We start from the raw sequence: 22499 nt of genomic DNA on the forward strand, positions 1-22499 counted from the left end.
ATAACTAAAACCCAAGACCACAAACATGAGGACTTATAGAAAACTCAATTCAATAACAAACAACATACCCAGTGATATTCCACAAGTGGGGTCTAGAAAAGGTAATGTTTATACAAACTTTACCCCTACCTCAAGAGATAAAGATGTTGTTTCGCATAGAGAATCACTTCATGAACCACATATTTGTCTAAAAAAGTTCATGCTCATATTTTAGATAGGTTTCATCACAAGTTTTTAAAACACAACACAAAAGAAATTTCCAATTATATCAATATTTCTTGGGATAACGAAACTACAATAAATTCCTAGAGGAGATGTTAATATATCAATTTTTTTTAGATGTACAGTAAACATGAGAAATCAGCTTGGCCACTTCTTTAGTAAAAGTATCTGGACTTTGGAGTTCATCTTGAAGCTACACTGTTGACCCTTTGGGACAAACTATTTCATAGTCAACACCAATCATTTGGTACTAAGGCTTAGTATTGTGGTAAATGAGCTATGTTATTTTTCGGGGGAGGGTATGCAATGATATTGGCAAATATTTGTTAGTACAGAGTAAGAAGTATCAATCTTCTAACAGTTATGTTGCACATCCATCATCTAGCAAAGTAGAAAATTATAAAAGAGGAAAGTATTGAAGTTCAACAAGTAATTCGATCTGCATTCATCTTTGAAGGAGTTCAGGCAGGATAGAGCTCGGCAATGGATAAAGTAAGTATACACAAACCTTACTCCTACCTCAAAGGTAGAGAGACTATTTCCCATAGACCCTAAACAATATTATATTCCTTATCAGCTTAATAGTGATCAGTTCTCTCATATCGCACCCACTAAACCAAAGCTAGGCACACATAAGGTCTAGAAACATACTTGGATCACTTCTACCAAATATTTAAGGCCTTAAGAGTTATCCCAACAAGAACTATCACATTTAAATTTAAAATACTTCAGTCGAGCACTAACTAGTAGATTAGAAGCAATTTCACAATAAGGGATCTTGGCTAGTAGCATTTCTCAAGCAATGAGTATGAAAAATTATGAAACTTCAAAGTGAGTCCCTTTTTTTTTGAAAAATTATATGATAAGGGGTGTCATATTTATAGTGAAAAATAAGACTCTACATACCATATTTTATTTTTGGCGAATTAACAATCAAGACAAATTCAGAAAATCAAAAGGATTCCCTTTTTTTTTTGAAAAATAAAAAATAAGAGATTAACAAGTAACAAATTAGGGATTCAAAAATTGGGGCTTTCCTTTTACCAATAAAAGCTTCAACAACTACAGAATATGAAACACGGTGGTAATGTTATAGAAACAAACATTCAAATAATCCAATTCCGCTAATACAAAAACAAAAAATTAGTAAATCAGACAAGTTCTCTGCTATAAGTTTTAAACTTAGCAGCAGGAACCTCGCAAAGGCGCATAAAAACAGAGCCTTGGAAAGCCGAAAAAAATGGAGCATCGTACAGCTGCAAAAAATATCAAAAGTTTGATCACACAGACCTAATTATTGGTCTTAAGCTAACAAAACTAGCACATAAGCTCGGGACTCATAAAATAATGAGAAGTGGGAGGGAGGATGTCGAGCTCACATACCAGTGTCGCATGATGTGAGAGACTTCTTTCATTTTCAAATTTGGGTTCAACTAGAGGATCCTTCTACAGATCCTTAAACTCCTTCAATGTGCGCTTCAACGCCATAAATTAGCTCGTATACCTTCAAATCAAAGCGCTAACCCAAATATAAATTCAATTTTTTCATCCAAATATACTAATCTGGAAATTCAATTAAAGTAGGAAACGATAAGAAACACAAATTAAGGTCGCAAAGATAAGAAATCCAAAGCATATAAAAATAGAAAATTATGAGATCTAAAGGATTGTTCATGCGAAAAATCCTAGATATTTTAATTAACATTTATAAGCAGTGTAGTACACGTACAAGAAAAATGTGAAATTGGAGACTTGTATAGCTTGAATTAGGGTTTTGAGCTATTTAGAATAAATTAAAACGAAAATATAAAATTATGAGAAATTACTATTAAAAGGATAAATAGTTTGTGATCAATTTAGTAAATTGCAAACTAGTTGAAAGTAAAATAGCAGTTTAGTAAAATAGATAAGGTAAAGGGAGGTTAAAATTGGGTGTCAATAGATAAAACTAAAAATTATTTTTTCTATTTTGCCTGTACAATAAACTTTTTGAAAGTATAAATATTGTAAAGTTCTTCCATTGTTAATCTTGTTGTTGATGGATAAGACAATGAAAAAGAATTAAAGAGTAAATTAGTCTGAAAGCGTGTAAAGTCAAAATAAATAAATAATATGGGACGGAGGGGAATATCTATGTTATCATCATTAATATTTATTTTTATGTTTCTAACAACATAACAATATAATATGTTGCTAAACTAGTCATTTGCATTGTACGTAGAATAAATGTTATTACACATAGGAGATTACTCTATGCATATATTTAAAACACATGCTTTATATAATTAATTTAGTCCAAATGTGTATTTATCACAAATAACACCAACTATTTATTCTAAAAAAATTACATACTAAAAACTATTAATACGAATTTTAATTTACGTACTAAATTAAAATGAATATGAAAGCAAGAGAAATTAGTGGTGAGCAAAAATGTTGTTGCAAAAATACTTTTTAGTGGCAACAAAGTCGCCACAAAATAAGTCTTTAGTGGTGACAGTTTCTAAGTCGCCGCAAATACATTTTCTGCCATCACTTCATCGAAAAAATAGTACATATTATAGCGATTGAAGCAAAGTGGCCACTGTATATATTATTTACAGTGGCGATAATACATGTCGCCTCTAACAAAATAAGCTGTTGTGGCAACACTTACACGTCACCGCAAAAACCTTATATTTTGTTGCAACTTCTTATATCGCCACAGAAAGTCGTCGCAGAAAATCACATTTGTTGTAGTGTAAGGAATGAGGATGACAATGTGATTCAAGGATCTCTTCCTAAAGCTCCTCAAGCTCCAGTTGATCCTTTAGATGAAAATCTGACAAATGCGGAGATTAGGTCGGCTTTACAAATATTGGACCAAGCATTGGCGGCTAAAGCCAATAGAGATGTTGTAGCTCCTATGAATCCTAATGTGAATTCGGCGGCTTCAAGAGTGAGGGATTTTGCAATGATGAACCCTCTAAAATTTTGTGGCTCCAAAATGGAGGAGGATCCTCAAGAATTTATGGATGAGGTTTGTAAAGTACTTGCTATCACGGGGATGACTTCGGTAGAGAATGCAGAGTTAGCCGCTTACCAATTGAAAGGTGTTTCTCAAGTATTGTATAATCAATGGAAGGACGGTAGGCCGGTAGGAGCGGGTCCCATAGAGTGGTAATTGTTTAAATTAGCGTTTCGTAATAGGTTCTTTCTTCGAGAGTTGAGGTAAGATAAGGTGGAAGAGTTCAATAACCTTCGTCAAGGAAGTATGAGTGTGCAGAAGTATACCCTATAGGTTACTCAATTTTCCAACTACGCTCTAACTATTGTGGCAAATTCGAGGGCTAGGATGAGTAGGTTTTTGATGGGTGTGTCTGACATGGTAGAAAAAGAATGTCGTACAATAATGCTCCATCATGATATGGATATCTCACGTCTTATGGTGCACGCCTAACAAATTGAGGAATTAGAACTCAAGGAAAATAATAGGGAGGTGAAAAGAGCTAGAACTGGTGATGAGGACTTCTCAGATACTAGGTCGACCAAGGTTTAAACAAAGGTTTTTTTAACCAAGGTTCCTCTAGTGCTCCAAGGGTCAACAAAGATAGGGTGACCAACCCTAAATCTCTTATGTGGCTAGGCCTAATTGTGCAAAGTGTGGAAGAAAACATGATTCTAAGTGCCTAGATGGCACATATTGTTGCTTTAGTTGTGGAAATAGTGGTCACAAGATGAGAGATTGTCCAATGCTTATGGCTAAGGGAAGAGAGGGCAAGCACGCTCCTCCTAGCAGTTCAAAGTCCAATGCTCCCAAGCAAAACCGCTTCTATGCTCTCCAAAACCAAGGTGAACAGGAGAATTCTCTGGACATGTTCACCAGTATGGTAAAAGTTTTCCATATAGATCTGTATGCTTTGTTAGATCCCAACGCTACTTTGTCTTTATTGACGCCATATGTGGCAATGAGATTTGATGTACTCCCTGATGTGTTGTTAGAACCCTTTTTTGTCTCTACTCTAGTTAGTGATTCTATTATGGCTAAGAGGGTTTATGGAAGATATCCCGTTTCCTTATTCCATAGAGTTACTCTTGTTGATTTTGTAGAGCTTGACATATTAGATTACGATGTTATACTTGGTATGGATTGGCTTCTTGATGAGCCCACGATTGGACTCATTTAAGGGTTTATTTTAATAGATTTAGTGTCCTCAAATGCATATTTTTTCTAAATAACTGATGTAAATCCTTGAATTTTAGGTATTTTGATTGAGGGACGAAACATGGACACTATTGAGCAAAAAGGAATAAGGCAGCTAAAAGAATGAAGAAAAGAAGGCCCGAGGATAGCATAACCCATTAGGTGAGTCGCCTAATGGCCTCGGTCTCACCTAATGTTCGAGAGTGTCAAGCCCCGAAGGAGAAAATCTAGTTAGCGAGAGACAGGAGTATTCGGCGAGTCGCCGAGCAGTTTCGCGATGCAGCGCCTTATCGCCCAAAGTTACAGAACCTCAGGGATGCTGAAGGCAAAAGTAAAATGGAGATACAAATGACCAAATGGTGGATCGTCGAGTGGATCGATGATCCCGACTTATTGCGCCGAGTGGTCCTTCCCAACACAAATTTTGGACAACTATAAATACCTGTTTGAATTTTTAGTGTAGTATGCAATTTTTGAATATCAAGTTTATTATTCAATTTTAGAAATTAGAACTTTTTTTGGAGACATTTTCCCTTAGATTTGAAGATTTCCACTTCTAAGAAATCTGAAGTGGGTATTAAAGATTCTTCATCTTAGACATTTGTAAAGATAATATTAATCGTACCCAATTGATGGAAACACATTTTGGTATTGATTTCTGTCTTTTTACTATCTCTAGCTAAAACCCCAACTCTTGGAGTTTGATTATGTGATTATGGGTTGAATTAATTGCTGGGTATTTCTAATTGATAGTTTATTTGCTGTTTAAAAGTGATTTCATTTATTAGTTGTGGTTGAATTTAATGGGATTGTAGTTGCAAATACAATCTTAACTTCGTGTTTTTCACTTGCTCGAGAGAGAGGTTTTTAAACCAAAATTACTGAATTGATGGTCTGTGGGTATTGGGTTATCATGGGTTCAGCTCGAGAGAGTGAACCCTAAAACCTTTTCCACACATTCAGCTCGAGAGAGTGAATGGAATAAAGCGAAGATTATGCTTCATTGCGGCTTATTGGTGTTCAAGAGAAATCAGTTTGATTCGGGGTAAATTATTCGAGAGAAAGTTTACTCGCACCAAAGTTTAGCTTATTCACTGATTTGCAGCGGTTTACTATTAATTGTGATTACCCGGTTGTTTACCTTGGCCCATAATCCTAGCATATCCCAAGAATCCCGTGTCCATATCCGTATTTTCATACTATTTGTTGTTTTTAGTTGTAGTTGGCTACAACCGCCCCCGCCCCCCCCTCCCTTTTGATATCTCACACTTGTTTCAATCTTTAATTTACCATGTTTTTCTTCGTAAATGTTTTTAGCTATGATTGACTTGAGAATGTTTATGCTTTTCTATTGTTTTTCTTCGTAAATGTTTTTAGCTATGATTGACTTGAGAATGTTTATGCTTTTCTATTGATTCTCACTTACATACCTCTCCCTTGGGACTCGACCCCAACTCACTAGTTGGGTTATATTACTATTGAACGATCGTTGGCACTTAGTATTGGATGAAGTGACCCTGATGCGCTAATCAAAAACGGCGTCATTGCTGGGGAGTGGTGTTACTTATGAATTTTTTGTTAAGTTGAATTTTTGTTATTGTTAATTATAGTGATACTTACTTAATTTTTAGTTTTGTTTTGCTTGGTTGTGTGTTGAAACATGCATAATGAGTTTAAATAGTAACTATGAACAAATGGATCACCTTCCGTTAGAAGTGATGAGGTTCAGGGATAACATCCTAACCTTCAAACAGCTAGAAGGTGAGCGTACTCATGAGTCGTGGCTGAGGTTTAAAGCACTACTAATGCAATTCCCAACTCATGAGATTCACGATTTAGTTCTACTGGAATGCTTCTATAGAAATCCTAGCCCAGAGAGCAAGGCATTGATTGATTAACTTATCCCTGGTGGTCTTGTAGGACAACTCTATGCCGTCATAGCTCAATTCCTTGATCACATAGTTGAGGCCAACCAAGAAGTAGAAATGGATCTCCAATTAGCCAATTTGTTAACTCAAGTAGACGAGTTGACCGAAAAGGTTATGGAATTGGATGTCCAGAGCAAAAAGAAGGATCAATATATTCCTCCTCATGAGAGGAGAAAGCCTAAGAACAATGAGGATGGACAGGTCGAAGCAATGCTCACACTTCTTCTCAACAGAGTCAATGAGCAGGACAGAGTACTGGAAGAGTTTGGGGAGAATATTGCAAAGATAAATCTGATGAAACCTCCCACTCCATTATTATTCAAGTACCATCGTGTCTCTACTGACATCATAAAGAGAGGTTGCCTAGTGAAACTATGGCCTACCCCAAGAATGACACTTAGTATAAACTTGCGTCATGCCACGCATTAACTAAGGCGCTGGTTGGGAGGCAACCCAAGACCCTTTATTGCTTAAATTATTTTTGGGTAAATAAAAGTGTGTTGATTGTGCAGATCGAAGTTTGGAAGGTGTTTAAAAAGTGCAGGTTGGCTAGCTGAAGATCTATTCGATGCTTCGCCGAATAGGTCGGCGACCCCGATATAGACCGAAGTTGGACCGAAGACAACTTTAAGGTGGACTGTGTAAAACTTGGCGAGCCTAGGAAATTATTGGCGAATCGCCAACCAAGTCAGTGATCGCGATCTATACAGCCGTTTGGACCCCCACATCAACAGAGGGTCTTGTAAAATTCAGTGAGGTAAGTGACTACTCATCGTGTCACCATGTGGTTCGGCGAGCACGATTAATATCGCCGAATGGACGAGAACTGGACGGGCTCTTAAAAGGCCAAAGGTTTAAACTTCCAACTTTTTCACTTTCCCTCACTTTTCATCTTCCCAAACTCGCACCTATTTAGTATTTTCCATTTTTTAAAATTCTCTATGTATTTTAGTCATTGATTTGTGCTCGGAGTTGGATTACTTTGTCGCCTAGTATTTCAGTCTTTATTATTCAGAATTAAATGTTGGTTTTCCAAACCCCGTATTTATATTTGAGAATTTGTACTCATTTGCAATATTATTATCTTGTTGAAATTTGCTGGGCCTCTTTGATAGGATTAGAATGTTTATAAGCCTGCTTTAATTTGATAATCTTGTCTTTAGTGTCTTTAATGTTGAATTCCCGTGTTTTTGTGCCTTAAAATTGGTTAAAATTTGTGGGGTTGTGCTTCTATGTCTTTGGGGTTAGTTGGGTGAAGTCTGAGTAGCCCGTATTTGTGCCGAACGACGTAATTTCCCTAATGATAGAAAGGGTAATGACATTCTTAAGGGCAAAGGTCATTAATTGGCCAATTTTGGCAAAATCGGGAAAAAACTAAGTATCCGGGGAGATGGGTGTTATGGGTCTAGCCCTAATTTAACTAGTGCATGCTTTGATTTTGTTTTCGGGTGTTGCAGGGTTTAGTTGAAGAAGTTCGGTTAAAAATAGGCACGTTGGGTCGTTTGGCGAGTTGGGTGGAGCTCGCCGAACCACTCTGTGGTTCTCCTATTGTCCCCATCCCGCCTTTAATATCATGCTTTATATGTTGTTGGGTTCTGTATCTTCCAGGCAGTAGCCTGAGGTCGCCGAAGGTACTTGGCGACTCGCCGAAAGTATTTTTGATCACCTTTTGTCTACACCCCTGAACCCTTTTTGCATTGTAACTTTCGGCGGGCTAGCCCTTGCTCGCCAAAGCTGTCGGCAAAATTCTGAAAATGGCCCTACCCATCGTCGGCTTGCCAAAATTTTAGATCCAACCCACTCGGCGAGCCCGACACAGCTCGCCAAAGAGATTAGGCGACTCGCCGAGTGGATCAGCGAGTCAGTCTAAAACTGTGTTTCTGTGATTTTAACTGAAAGTTTTCTAACTTCTTCTCGATATTTTACAGACATGGCAAGACCTAAAGTTGTTGGAAGAAACATGCTACCCTGGAAAAGAGCAAGGGGTATCAAAATAAATGAAGGGGGGCCAAATCCCCTGAAGAAGGGAAGACAAGAACTTCCACCTAAAGATAAAGGCAAGGACAAGAGTGTAACGACCCGACTAATGATAGGTTGAACTAGAGCCTAAAAGTTTGGGTTAGTGTGACCTTAAGTTGATGTCTAGGCTGTTTTACAACTAATTTGATAAAGGAGGAACCCTAGGATGCAAGCAAGGGCCTAAGCTAGCAAGATAGAGTGCAAGAAACCTTGCTCTTTGATGGACCTTTTGGCGATGGAACTACATGATCGCCCAAGTAACTTGGCGGTGCGCCAAAGTGCACTTGGAGTCGCCTAGTGGGCTTTCCTTTTGTCTAGGTTCTGGAACAAAGGGTGAGCTAAGTGATACCTCGCCAACTAGATTGGCGAATCGTCCATTATTCCCTTAGATCACCTAGTGAACTGCCCGTTTTGTTAGCCTACTGGAAAAATGGGTGAGCCAAAGGTCCACTTGGTGAGTTGCCTAGTGCATTTGGTGAGCCATGAGGGTTGAAGGGCGAGGTAAGTCGGGTAAGGTGTAGAATTTTATGTTGAAACTTTGTGGGTCCTTAGTATTTTTCCAAAGTTGGGTCCTCATTATATTATTCCTTTCCTAGTAATTATATAACCTTTTTAGACTTGAAATTCCTTCAATTAAGTCTCTTTTTAAGAAAACCCAAATCAAATCAAAAGAATTCTTCCTCTCAACATTTCTCTCTCTAGAAGTTCCCAAAGAATAAGAAGAAGAAGAAGTGAGAGCTAGGGTTTGTGAATTTAACATGTTTCTTCCTCAAATTTCGTGGGGAATCAATAACAAGGTATGGTAGTCTTCATTCTTGTTTAACTTTTCATTCAAGGAGCCAATTTAAAAGGTGATTTCAAGTCATGAAAAACCTAGGGTTTTACTCAATCTCATGGGTTCCTTCTTCAAATGATTTCAAATGATTATTAATGACATATTATGATTGTATTAATGTTTAATTGATGATTTATGATGAAAATACTATATGAACCCATGAATTCTCTCAATTCCTAAATTGTGCTTTTATGAAGTGGGTTTGATGATTATGAAAGCTTATGAATGGAATTTGTCTAAATTACTTTGGGTTATTGAATTGTATCATTATCTATGCCTTAATTATGGTAAATTTTTGGTGTGTTGATGATTTGAAATTCATGGCCTTGAAGGCATAGTATGAGGAGTTGAGGTTTTATCATGATATCTTGAATATGAATGTGAATCCAATGAAGTTAATGTGATCTTGTATTGAATGTAATTGTGTTATTATTGAAAGGCTATTTCTAAATTTGAGACTTATGAATGTTGATGATGGAATGTGAACGGTTCTTCATGGTAATAGTAAATCTTGAATTGGTAGGCTTGTGCATCTTATTCTTGTATAAATGAAAGTAATGCGGATTGATGTATCTTGAATTTATAGGCTAAGGTACCCTTTCTTGTATTGATGAATGTATATTGACTTGATGAATGCGAATCGATAGGCTTAAGGCATTCCTTTAACAAATGAATGATGAAGTATTCTAGGCTATGTCTTAAACCGGTAGACCTAGTGTTGGTAGCCCTTCTTGATAAGTCTAGGAACTAATGTGATGTTAAATCTTGAATCGGTAGACCTAGTGTAGGCGGCCCTTTCATGTGTGAAATGATGATCCTTGTATTGGTAGACCCAATGTTGAAGGCACTCTTCTTTGCAAGTTAATGATCTATCCATGTAATGTACCATGATTCGATAGGCTTATGCCATTCCTTTCATGTGTAATGATGTATCTTGGGTCGATAGGCCAATGCCATTCCTCTCAGGCACAATAATGAAATGTAAATGAAATACTCTATGGGAATTGCGGCTAAGCACCGAGTGGATATGGTAAGACAAGGAGGGTGAGCAATAAATTAAAAATGATGTGTTATGTGATATTTTAAGTGTTCAAGTGTGGTATCTCAAGTTTCGAAGTTAGGTAAGTGACAAAATAAAAGTTGGCGAAAGTTACCGTAAATTCCTTTTTAAAGATTTGTCTGAAATTTGAGTCAAATGTCTCGGACGTTGTCTCCCAATCTATTAAGAGTTATGGTCTCCGCAAGCTTTGAAATCGAAGGTCTACGAATCTAGTTACCAACGCATCAAATCGTTTGTTCAAACGAATTCAGAATAAAGAGATATTCACATTTTCGTGGGACTACGCAAGCAGGCACGTGAGGTGGGTGCCTAAGTCGGTGGAAGGTTACATATATCTTCTTCTTCGACCTTTTTCAACATTTTAAAGCTAAAAAACAGAGAAACTAGAGAAACCCATTTGTAGGATCAAGTGAAATATAGATTTTCTCGACCTAAGTCCTTGATGAAAGTTGTTCTACGAATTAGGCTCATCATCGTCGTATAATTTGTTTTATCGATTGCGTAGCCTATCACACTTTAGTGTAGGGACAACAAGGGTTTGGATATATTTGAAGGTATTGAAGCGTATTACGACCTTAAGATCGAGGTATGATCCCTCTTTCATTAACTCTAGTTTTTATAAGCGGCAAATAGCAATTTGCGACGGAAATATATATATTTTATCGTATTGTCATGGTATCTTTTATTGTTATATGTTGATTATGGTCCTACCTTGTTGTAGTATCGAGGGAGTATTGACTAAACGTCATTAGGCCACGTGAATTTAGCGAAAAAGGTATGTTAAGGCTATTTCCTACTTACGACATGTTTCCTTAAATCTTGGAAGCAATGTATTTCGGTTGTTATCCTTGATATACTAGTAACTGTGATTGTTGATTATTGGCTGGTCGAGTTGACATAATCCTCCCTTGTCGGGATTCTTATTCAGTTAGTAGCGTCCCTATGTTGGACACGACTTAGAGGCTATTTGTATAGGTGGTTCATAACTAAATTACTCGCTTTTAGTGGTTGGATTGTTATTATTGCTGTTGGGGCTATTGTGATTAGCTGCAGGAATGTGATCTATGCCTAGAAGGGATATGTTCTGCCTACAGGGCTATATGGATGCCTAACAGGGCTATGAGTTGCCTATAGGGATATATGGACGCCTAAGAAGGCAATGTGCTTCCTACAGGGCCATGTTGTTGCTTAAGAGGTCTATGAGTTGTCTATAAGCTACGTTCATGCCTAAGAGAGCTATGTGCTACCTACGGGGCTATATTAATGCCTTAGAGAGCTATGTGACTGCCTACGAGGCTAGGGGACTACTGATAGGGGTATATAGGTTGATTGGCACCTTCCGGGCTAATGGGGGCCTAAGTAGGTGGTCTTGTGTGCTGTTTGTACCTACCGAGCTTATGTGGGCTTGGTTAGGTTGTTGTTTTATTATTTTTGATAAGTTTAGATTTAGGAGTAGGTCAGTACACTTATCTTAGCCTTGATTTATTTATTGGATTATTCCAGTATATCAGGATACATCATCACAGTCTTTTGCGTTTCATACTCTGTAACTTATTTTGTACTGACGCCCCATAGCCTTGGGGGCTCTGCATTCGTGCCCGCAGGTCCTGACAAACGACTGAGTAGACCTCCTCAGCAGTAGGATTGAATTTTTTCAGGTTGGCTAGCCCCTTTCCTTCGGAGCTGCCAGAGTTGGGAGGTTTGTTACCTTTTGTTGTATATAGCTTTATGGGTAGGCTGGGGCCCTATGTGTGGGGTTTATAGCTATGTTATGCCCATGCTGGCCTATGTTGTTGGTTTACGGAAGCTTGTGAGCTCTTCGATGTATTGTATTGATATATACCTGCCTTTAGTTTTGATACATATATCATGGTGGCCTCGACGGCCCAATCAGGACTTCTGTGCTAGTTGACTATTTATTTATATCATCTCCTGGGAGTAGCTATTTCTTTTATAGATTAGTTGACATGGGCCTTACCGGCCGATGGGTTAGTTTTAAGCCGAGATATACTTGTTTGATTTCTTGATTGCGTGTGGCTGCCATCCGCTAGTAGCAAATGGTTCAGCAGGGTCGGCTTGGCCCTGAGTTTTGGTATTAGGAGCCAGTTGCGCCCCTCGAATTTGGGGCGTGACAAAAGTTGGTATCAGAGCAACGTCGTATCCTAGAAAGTCTGTAAGCCATGTCTCGTAGCGAGTTGTTTATAAATGTGTTGTGCACTATATTCTATAAGCAAGAAGCTGTTGGGCATGTTAGAATGACTATTCTTCTTTTGCTCACCTCGTGCTATAGAGCGGTGTCTTAAGGGTTGAGCTTTCTGACTTATAATTGATACTTGTATGCAGATAGAGATGACTGCCACTAGACAGACCACAACTAGCCAGGCGCTAGATACAACTACTAGGGACGGTACCGACAAAGTACCACAGGTGGAGGTGGCCCATTGTGAGACCCAGGGGGAGACATCTTTTCAGCCCCCTATAGCTTCTCCACAGCTTCAGGAACCTCCGAGGGCTACAGGACTTCTGGCTCCACCAACAGTACCACCTCTAGTTCCTCCTATTCCATCTGATCAGGATTTCAAGAGTGAAGTATATATGTTAGCACAGTTAGTAGCTGCACAGTGCCAACCATTTGCGCCAAATATTGCCGAACCTTCTGATAAGCCCAGAAGTTCGAGAGTTCGTATATTTCTCGCCTCGAATCCTCCATAGTTTACAGGGATAGATCGCAGAGAAGACCCTCATCAGTTTGTTGATCAGCTTCATAGGATCTTTAGAGTCATGCATGCCTCAGCGACTGAGTCAGTTGAGTGAGCAGCATTTTGAATGTGTGATGTTGCAGTATTGTGGTATGAAAGTTGGGAGAGATCTAGGGGAGAAGATACACCTCTACCCACTTGGGATAGCTTTACAAAAGATTTCATATATCACTATTTTCCTCCAGAGATTAAGAATAGCCGAGTGGACCAGTTTCTGAACCTCTGACAAGGTGGCATGAGTGTCCGAGAGTATGGGCTGAGATTTGATTCATTGGCTAGATATTCACCAGCATTTGTTGATACGATGCATGACAGGGTACGTAGATTTATGGGAGGGCTTAACTCAGACTATATCGAGGCTTGTTCTACCACTGTGCTAAATGATAATATGGATATCTCACGGATTCAAGCATTTGCACAGGGCATAGAGGATCGCCGACATCTACAGTATACGAGTGAGAGGGTCTAGAGAGAGAGAGATAGAGGAGGGCTAGGCCCGCTGATTTGCAGGGAGATTTTCACGGTAGTCCCAGACCCCGATATTTTATTAGGCCACCTAGACCTCCACCACAGCAGTTCTAGGGTAGTAGATGTGATCATCAGGAACAATCAGGCTCAATTTAGTTTTCACGAGTATCAGGCTTGCAGCAGCGAAGAGGTTCAGGAAAGGCAGGGACATCCCCGCTGCGTTGCATTACTTGCGGTAGGATACATTTCGGGAGGTGCAAACAGGGTTCCACAAGTTTTTATTCTTGTGGACAGGAGGGGCATGGGTGGAGAAACAGCACTACAATAGGTCAGGTTAGTACATGTCAGTCGACTAGGTTAGCAATAGGTTCCTCCTCATCAGCACAGTGTACGGGGCGTGGACCCCATACTTTAGCACATAGGGATAGAGGCGGAGGCAGAGAGGGAGCATCTATTTCTGGTAGTGGACAGAACCATACAAATTCATTAACCGGCCGACAAGACTCAGAGTCATCACCAGATGTTGTGACAGGTACATTGATTGTTTGCTCCCATTGTGTTTATGCTTTGATTGATCCTGGATCTACTTTGTCTTAAGTTACTCCATTTATTCCGTGGAGGTTATGTATAGTAGCAGAGTCATTAGATCGACCACTTATTATATCTACACCAGTTGATGAGTCTACTATTGCCAGGAGAGTCTATCAAGGTTGCACGGTAGAAATTATCGACCATCAGACCTCTGTAGACCTGGTAGAGTTAGAGATGGTTGATTTTAACGTCATTATGGGTATGGACTGGTTAGCATCTTGTTATGCTAATGTTGAGTGTTGTACAAATATTGTTAGATTCCACTTTCCAGGAGAGGCTGTTGGGGAATGGAAAGGCGATACAACAACGCCAAAAGGTAGGTTTATTTCCTATTTTAAGGCAAGGAGGATGATTACCAAGGGTTGTATTTATTAGCTTGTTCACGTTCATGATATAGATGTAGAAGCACCGACTCTTTAGTCTATTTCGGTAGTTAATGAGTTTCTAGATGTATTTCCAGACGAACTCCCTCGTATCCCTCCAGAATGGGAAATTGATTCTGCTATCGATATACTACCAAGTACACAACTCATATCTATCCCTCCTTTTAGAATGGATGCTGCAGTGCAAAAGTAGTTGAAGGATCAGCTGAAAGACTTGCTGGATAAAGGCTTTGTTAGGCCTAGTGCTTCACCATGGGGTGCACCAGTGTTGTTGGTAAGGAAGAAAGATGGCTCACTAAGAATGTGTATCAATTACCGACAACTAAATAAGGCAACTATAAAGAATAAGTATCCCCTTCCGAGGATAGATGACTTGTTTGATCAGTTACAAAGTGCTAAGTGTTTCTCAAAGATTTATTTAAGATCAGGGTACCACCATATACGAGTTTGGGAGAAGACGTTCCAAAGACAGATTTTAGAGTTCGGGAGCTAGCGCGGGAGCTAATGCCAGAGCTTCATCATTTAGTTAGCTTAGGAGTCAGATTCTTTGAGGCAGACGATAGGTGGGTCACAATTCAGAATACAGCCATATCATCTCTAGTTGTAGAGGTAAAATCACGGCAACAAGAGTATCCTAGCTTAGAGAAGCTTAGAGCCAGCGCTCAGGATCCACAGTCTTTAGCATTGGATATAGTAGAAGATGGAGTCCTCAGATATAGTGGTCGATTGTGTGTTCCAAATGTTGCAGGGTTTCGACATCGAATTATGGAAGAGGCACATTATTCCCGTTATTCTATTCACCTTGGTTCAACAAAGATGTACCATGATACTGAGGAGATATATTGGTGGAACGGGATGAAGAAGGACGTTGCTGAATTTGTGGCACAGTGTCCTAACTGCCAAAAGGTGAAGGTTGAGCACCAAAAGCCCGGTGGGATAGTTCAGGAGATAGCCATTCTTTTGTGGAAGTGGGAGTCAATTAATATGGATTTTATTACAGGGTTACCTCAATTGCGTGGCAAGCTTGACTCTATTTGGGTAATTGTTGATAGACTAACAAAATCAACCCACTTTTTACCAGTCAGGGCTACTTTTTCAGCCGAAGACTATGTAGGGCTCTATATTAGAGAGATTGTTAGGCTACACAGTGTCCCACTAACTATAATCTCTTATAGAGGCACACAATTTATCGCCAACTTCTGGAAGTCCTTCCAGAAAGGACTAGGGACACAAGTTAATCTTAGTACTGCCTTTCACCCTCAGACAGATGGCCAGGCTGAGCGCACAATTTTGACACTCGAAGATATATTATGGGCGTGCACGCTAGACTTCAAGGGTAGTGGGGATTACCACTTACCTCTTATATAGTTTGCATACAATAATAATGATCATTCCAGCATCGGGATGGCACCTTATGAGGCTTTGTATGGGAGAAAATGTAGATACCCTATTTGATGGTTTGAGTTAGGTGAGTCAGGGTTGATTGGATTGGACCCGACTTAGTCCAGCAGACAGTGGATAAAGTTAAGCTCATTCGGGAGAGGCTTCTAACATCTCAAACCGACAAAAGTCATACTCAAATGTGCGTCGAAGAGACTTAGAATTTTGCGTCAAAGACTGGGTAAGCTTGAAAGTCTCGCCTATGAAAGGTGTTATGCGATTTGGCTAAAAGGGGAAGCTTAGTCCAAGATTCATTGGGCCATACCAGATCCTTCGAAGGGTAAGACGAGTGGCTTATGAGTTAGAATTTCCTTCGGCGCTAAAATCTGTTCATCCAGTTTTCCATGTATCGATGCTACGGAAGTGTCTAGGAGACCCTTCTCGGGTTGTCCCAGTTGAGGATGTTCAAATCACAACGGAGTTGTCCTACGAGGAAACTGTAGTTGCAATATTAGATCAGCAGGTCCGTAAATTGAGGACCAATGTGGTGGCTTCGGTATAAGTATTGTGGAGGAACAAAAATAGAGAAGAGGTGACTTGGGAAGCTGAGGATGGTATGAGGTCCAAATATCCTCACTTGTTTCATACCCCAAGGTGATGTCATATTAGTTTATATTTGGGTAGTAAGGTAAGATACCTATATATATATATATATATATACTATTGCCTATTATTATTATTGTGGTTGTCATTATATATCTTCCTGCATTGTTGTGGTGGAGCTATAACCCTTAGTTATTTATGTTGTCATGTGAGATGCCTAGGTTAGAAATTTTACATTTCAGGTTCTTGGAAAGTGACATTTACAAAGGATACACTGCCTAAATTTTTGAAACTCCTAAGGACTGAACAACGTGACTCAGATTTTTCATTCTAGGACGAATGTTTCTAAAGGGGGAGGGATGTAACACCCCGACTTTTAAAAACGTCTAAATAAACTAGTATCTTCGTGGAAAGACAAGGAGGGTGAGTAATAAATTAAAAATGATGTGTTATGTGATATTTTAAGTGTTCAAGTGTGGTATCTCAAGTTTTGAAGTTAGGTATGTGACAAAGTAAAAGTTGGCGAAAGTTACCATAAATTCCTTTTTAAAGATTTGTCTAAAATTTGAGTCAAATGTCTCGGACGTTTTCTCCCAAAATATTAACAGGTATGGTCTCCATGAGCAATGAAATCGAAGGTCTATGAATCTAGTTTCCAACGCATCAAACCGTTCGTTCATACGACTTCAGAATAGAGAGATATTCTAATTTTCATGGGACTACACAAGTAGGCACGTGAGGTGGGGCCCTAAGTCGGTGGAAGGTTACATATATCTTCTCCTTCGACCTTTTTCATCATTTTTAAGTTAAAAACAGAGAAATTAGAGAAACCCATTTGTAGGATCAAGTAAAATATAGATTTTCTCCACTTATGTCCTTGACGAAAGTTGTTCTACGCGTTGGGCTCATCATCGTGGTATAATTTGTTTTATCGATTGCGTAGCATATCATACTTTTGTGTTGGGACAGCAAGGGTTTGGATATATTTGAAGGTTTTGAAGCGTATTATGACTCTAAAATCGAGGTAAGATCCCTCTTTAATCGACTCTAGCTTTTGTAAGCAGCAAATGACAATTTGCGATGGAAATACATATATTTTATGGTATTTTCATGGTATCTTTTATTTTTATGTGTTGATTATGGTCCTACCTTGTTGTAGTATCGAGGGAGTTTTGAGTAAAAGTTATTAGGCCACGTGAATTTGGCGAAAAAGGTATGTTAAGGCTATTCCTTACTTACGACATGTTTCCTTAAAACTTAGAAGCAACGTATTTGAGTTGTTATCCTTGATACACTTGTAGCCGTGATTTGTTGATTATTCGCTGCTCGAGTTGATATAATCCTCCCTTGTCGGGATTCTTATTCATTTAGTAGCGTCCCTAAGTTGGACACGACTTAGAGGCTATTTGTATAGGTTGCTTATAACTAAATTGCTCGCATTGAGTGGTTGGATTGTTATTGTTGTCGTTGGGGCTATTGTGGTTAGCTGCAGAAATGTGATCTATGCCTAGAAGGGCTATGTTCTTCCTACAGGGCTATATGGATGCCTAACAGGGCTATGAGTTGCCTACAGGGCTATATTGACGCCTAAGAAGGCAATGTGCTTCCTACAGGGCCATGTTGTTGCTTAAGAGGTCTATGAGTTGTCTATAAGCTACGTTCATGCCTAAGAGAGCTATGTGCTACCTACAAGGCTATATTAATGCCTTAGAGAGCTATGTGACTGCCTACGGGGCTAGGGGACTACTGATAGGGGTATATAGGTTGATTGGCACCTTCCGGGCTTCTGGGGGCCTAAGTAGGTGGTCTTGTGTGCTGTTTGTACCTACCGAGCTTATGTGGGCTTGGTTAGGTTGTTGTTTTATTATTTTTGATAAGTTTAGATTTAGGAGTAGGTCAGTACACTTATCTTAGCCTTGATTTATTTATTGGATTATTCCAGTATAAAAGGATACATCATCATAGTCTTTTGTGTTTCATACTCTGTACATTATTTTGTACTGACGCCCCATAGCCTTGGGGGCTCTGCATTCATGCCCGCAGGTCCTGACAAACGACTGAGTAGACCTCCTCAGCAGTAGGATTGAATTTTATCAGGTTGGCTAGCCCCTTTCCTTCGGAGCTGCCAGAGTTGGGAGGTTTGTTACCTTTTGTTGTATATAGCTTTATGGGTAGGCTGGGGCCCTATGTGTGGGGTTTATAGCTATGTTATGCCCATGCTAGCCTATGTTGTTGGTTTACGGAAGCTTGTGAGCTCTTCGATGTATTGTATTGATATATACCTGCCTTTAGTTTTGATATAGATATCATGGTGGCCTCGACGGCCCAATCAGGACTTCTGTGCTGGTTGACTATTTATTTATATCATCTCCTGGGAGTAGCTGTTTCTTTTATAGATCAGTTGACATGGGCCTTACCAGCCGATGGGTTAGTTTTAAGCCGAGATATACTTGTTTGATTTCTTGATTGCGTGTGGCTGCCATCCGCTAGTAGCAAATGGTTCAGTAGGGTCGGCTTGGCCCTGAGTTTTGGTATTAGGAGCCAGTTGCGCCCCTCGAATTTGGGGCGTTACAAAAGTTGGTATCAGAGCAACGTCGTATCCTAGAAAGTCTGTAAGCCATGTCTTGTAGAGACTTGTTTATAAATGTGTTGTGCACTATATTCGATAAGCAAGAAGCTGTTGGGCATGTTAGAATGACTATTCTTCTTTTGCTCACCTTGTGCTATAGAGCGGTGTCTTAAGGGTTGAGGTTTCTGACCTATAATTGATACTTGTATGCAGATAGAGATGACTGACACTAGATAGACCACAACTAGCTAGGGGCTAGATACAACTACTAGCGAGGGTACCGACAAAGTACCACAGGTGGAGGTGGCCCATTGTGAGACCCAGGGGGAGACATCTTTTCAGCCCCCTATAACTTCTCCATAGCTTCAGGAACCTCCGAGGGCTACAGGACTTCTGGCTCCACCAACAGTACCACCTCTAGTTCCTCCTATTCCATCTGATCAGGATTTCAAGAGTGAAGTATATATGTTAGCACAGTTAGTAGCTACACAGTGCCAACCAGTTGCGCCAAATATTGCCGAACCTTCTGAAAGCCCCAGAAGTTCGAGAGTTCGTGAATTTCTTGCCTCGAATCCTCCATAGTTTACAGGGATAGATCGCAGAGAAGACCCTCATCACTTTGTTGATCAGCTTCATAGGATCTTTAGAGTCATGCATGCCTCAGCTACTGAGTCAGTTGAGTGAGCAGCATTTTGAATGCGTGATGTTGCAGTATTGTGGTATGAAAGTTGGGAGAGATCTAGGGGAGAAGATACACCTCTACCCACTTGGGATAGCATTACAAAAGATTTCATAGATCAATATTTTCCTCGAGAGATAAAGAATAGCCGGGTGGACTAGTTTCTGAACCTTTGACAAGGTGGCATGAGTGTCCGAGAGTATGGGCTGAGATTTGATTCATTGGCTAGATATTCACCAGTATTTGTTGATACGATGCATGACAGGGTACGTAGATTTGTGGGAGGGCTTAACTCAGACTATATCGAGGCTTGTTCTACCACTGTGCTAAATGATAATATGAATATCTCACGGATTCAGGCCTTTGCACAGGGCATAGAGGATCGCCGACATCTACAGTATACGAGTGAGAGGGTCCAGAGAGAGAGAGATAGAGGAGGGCTAGGCCCGCTGATTTGCAGGGAGATTTTCGGGGTAGTCCCAGACCCCGATATTTTATTAGGCCACCTAGACCTCCACCACAGTAGTTCTAGGGTAGTAGATTTGATCATCAGGAACAATCAGGCGAAATTTAGTTTTCAGGAGTATCAGGCTTGCAGCCGCGGAGAGGTTCAGGCAAGGCAGGGTCATCCCCGCTGCGTTGCATTACTTGCGGTAGGATGTATTTCGGGAGGTGCAGACAAGGTTCCACAAGTTTTTATTCTTGTGGACAGGAGGGGCATGGACCCCATACTTCAGCATATAGGGATAAAGGCGGAGGCAGAGAGGGAGCATCTATTTCTTGTAGTGGACAGAACCATACATATTCATTAACTGGCCGACAAGACTCAGAGTCATCACCAGATGTTGTGACAGGTACATTGATTGTTTGCTCCCATTGTGTTTATGCTTTGATTGATCCTGGATCTACTTTGTCTTAAGTTACTCCATTTATTGCGTGGAGGTTATGTATAGTAGCAGAGTCATTAGATCGACCACTTATTATATCTACACCAGTTGATGAGTCTACTATTGCCAGGAGAGTCTATCAAGGTTGCACGGTATAAATTATCGACCATCAGACCTCTGTAGACCTGGTAGAGTTAGAGATGGTTGATTTTGACGTCATTATGGCTATGGACTGGTTAGCATCTTGTTATGCTAATGTTGAGTGTTGTACAAAGATTGTTAGATTCCACTTTCCAGGAGAGGCTGTTGGGGAATGGAAAGGCGATACAACAACACCAAAAGGTAGGTTTATTTCCTATTTTAAGGCAAGGAGGATGATTACCAAGGGTTGTATTTATCAGCTTGTTCACGTTCATGATATAGATGTAGAAGCACCGACTCTTTAGTCTATTTCGGTAGTTAATGAGTTTCTAGATGTATTTCCAGACGAACTCTCTCGTATCCCTCCAGAACGGGAAATTGATTCTGCTATCGATATGCTACCAAGTACACAACTCATATCTATCCCTCCTTTTAGAATGGATGCTGCAGTGCTAAAGTAGTTGAAGGATCAGCTGAAAGACTTACTGGATAAAGGCTTTGTTAGGCCTAGTGCTTCACCATGGGGTGCACCAGTGTTGTTGGTAAGGAAGAAAGATGGCTCACTAAGAATGTGTATCGATTACCGACAACTAAATAAGGCAACTATAAAGAATAAGTATCCCCTTCCGAGGATAGATGACTTGTTTGATCAGTTACAAAGTGCTAAGTGTTTCTCAAAGATTTATTTAAGATCAGGGTACCACCATATACGAGTTTGGGAGAAAGACGTTCCAAAGACAGCTTTTAGAGTTCGGGAGCTAGCGCGGGAGCTAATGCCAGAGCTTCATCATTTAGCTAGCTTATGAGTAAGATTCTTTGAGGCAGACGATAAGTGGGTCACAATTCAGGATACAGCCATATCATCTCTAGTTATAGAAGTAAAATCACGGCAACAAGAGTATCCTAGCTTAGAGAAGCTTAGAGCCAGGGCTTAGGATCCACAGTCTTTAGCATTGGATATAGTAGAAGATGGAGTCCTCAGATATAGTGGTCGATTGTGTGTTCCAAATGTTGAAGGGTTTCGACATCGAATTATGGAAGAGGCACATTATTCCCGTTATTCTATTCACCTTGGTTCAACAAAGATGTACCATGATACTGAGGAGATATATTGGTGGAACGGGATGAAGAAGGACGTTGCTGAATTTGTGGCACAGTGTCCTAACTGCCAATAGGTGAAGGTTGAGCACCAAAAGCCCGGTGGGATAGTTCAGGAGATAGCCATTCCTTTGTGGAAGTGGGAGGCAATTAATATGGATTTTATTACAGGGTTACCTCAATCGCGTGGCAAGCTTGACTCTATTTGGGTAATTGTTGATAGACTAACAAAATCAACCCACTTTTTACCAGTCAGGGATACTTTTTCAGCCGAAGACTATGTAGGGCTCTATATTAGAGAGATTGTTAGGCTACATAGTGTCCCACTAACTATAATCTCTTATAGAGGCACACAATTCATCGCCAACTTCTGGAAGTCCTTCCAGAAAGGACTAGGGACACAAGTTAATCTTAGTACTGCCTTTCACCCTCAGACAGATGGCCAGGCTGAGCGCACAATTTTGACACTCGAAGATATATTACGGGCGTGCACGCTAGACTTCAAGGGTAGTGGGGATTACCACTTACCTCTTATATAGTTTGCATACAATAATAATGATCATTCCAGCATCGGGATGGCACCTTATGAGGCTTTGTATGGGAGAAAATGTAGATACCCTATTTGATGGTTTGAGTTAGGTGAGTCAGGGTTGATTGGATTGGACCCGACTTAGTCCAGCAGACAGTGGATAAA

This window comes from Solanum verrucosum, unplaced genomic scaffold, assembly GCF_900185275.1.
Source record: "Solanum verrucosum unplaced genomic scaffold, falcon-dt-bn FXZP01000188.1, whole genome shotgun sequence".
Taxonomy (NCBI): domain Eukaryota; kingdom Viridiplantae; phylum Streptophyta; class Magnoliopsida; order Solanales; family Solanaceae; genus Solanum; species Solanum verrucosum.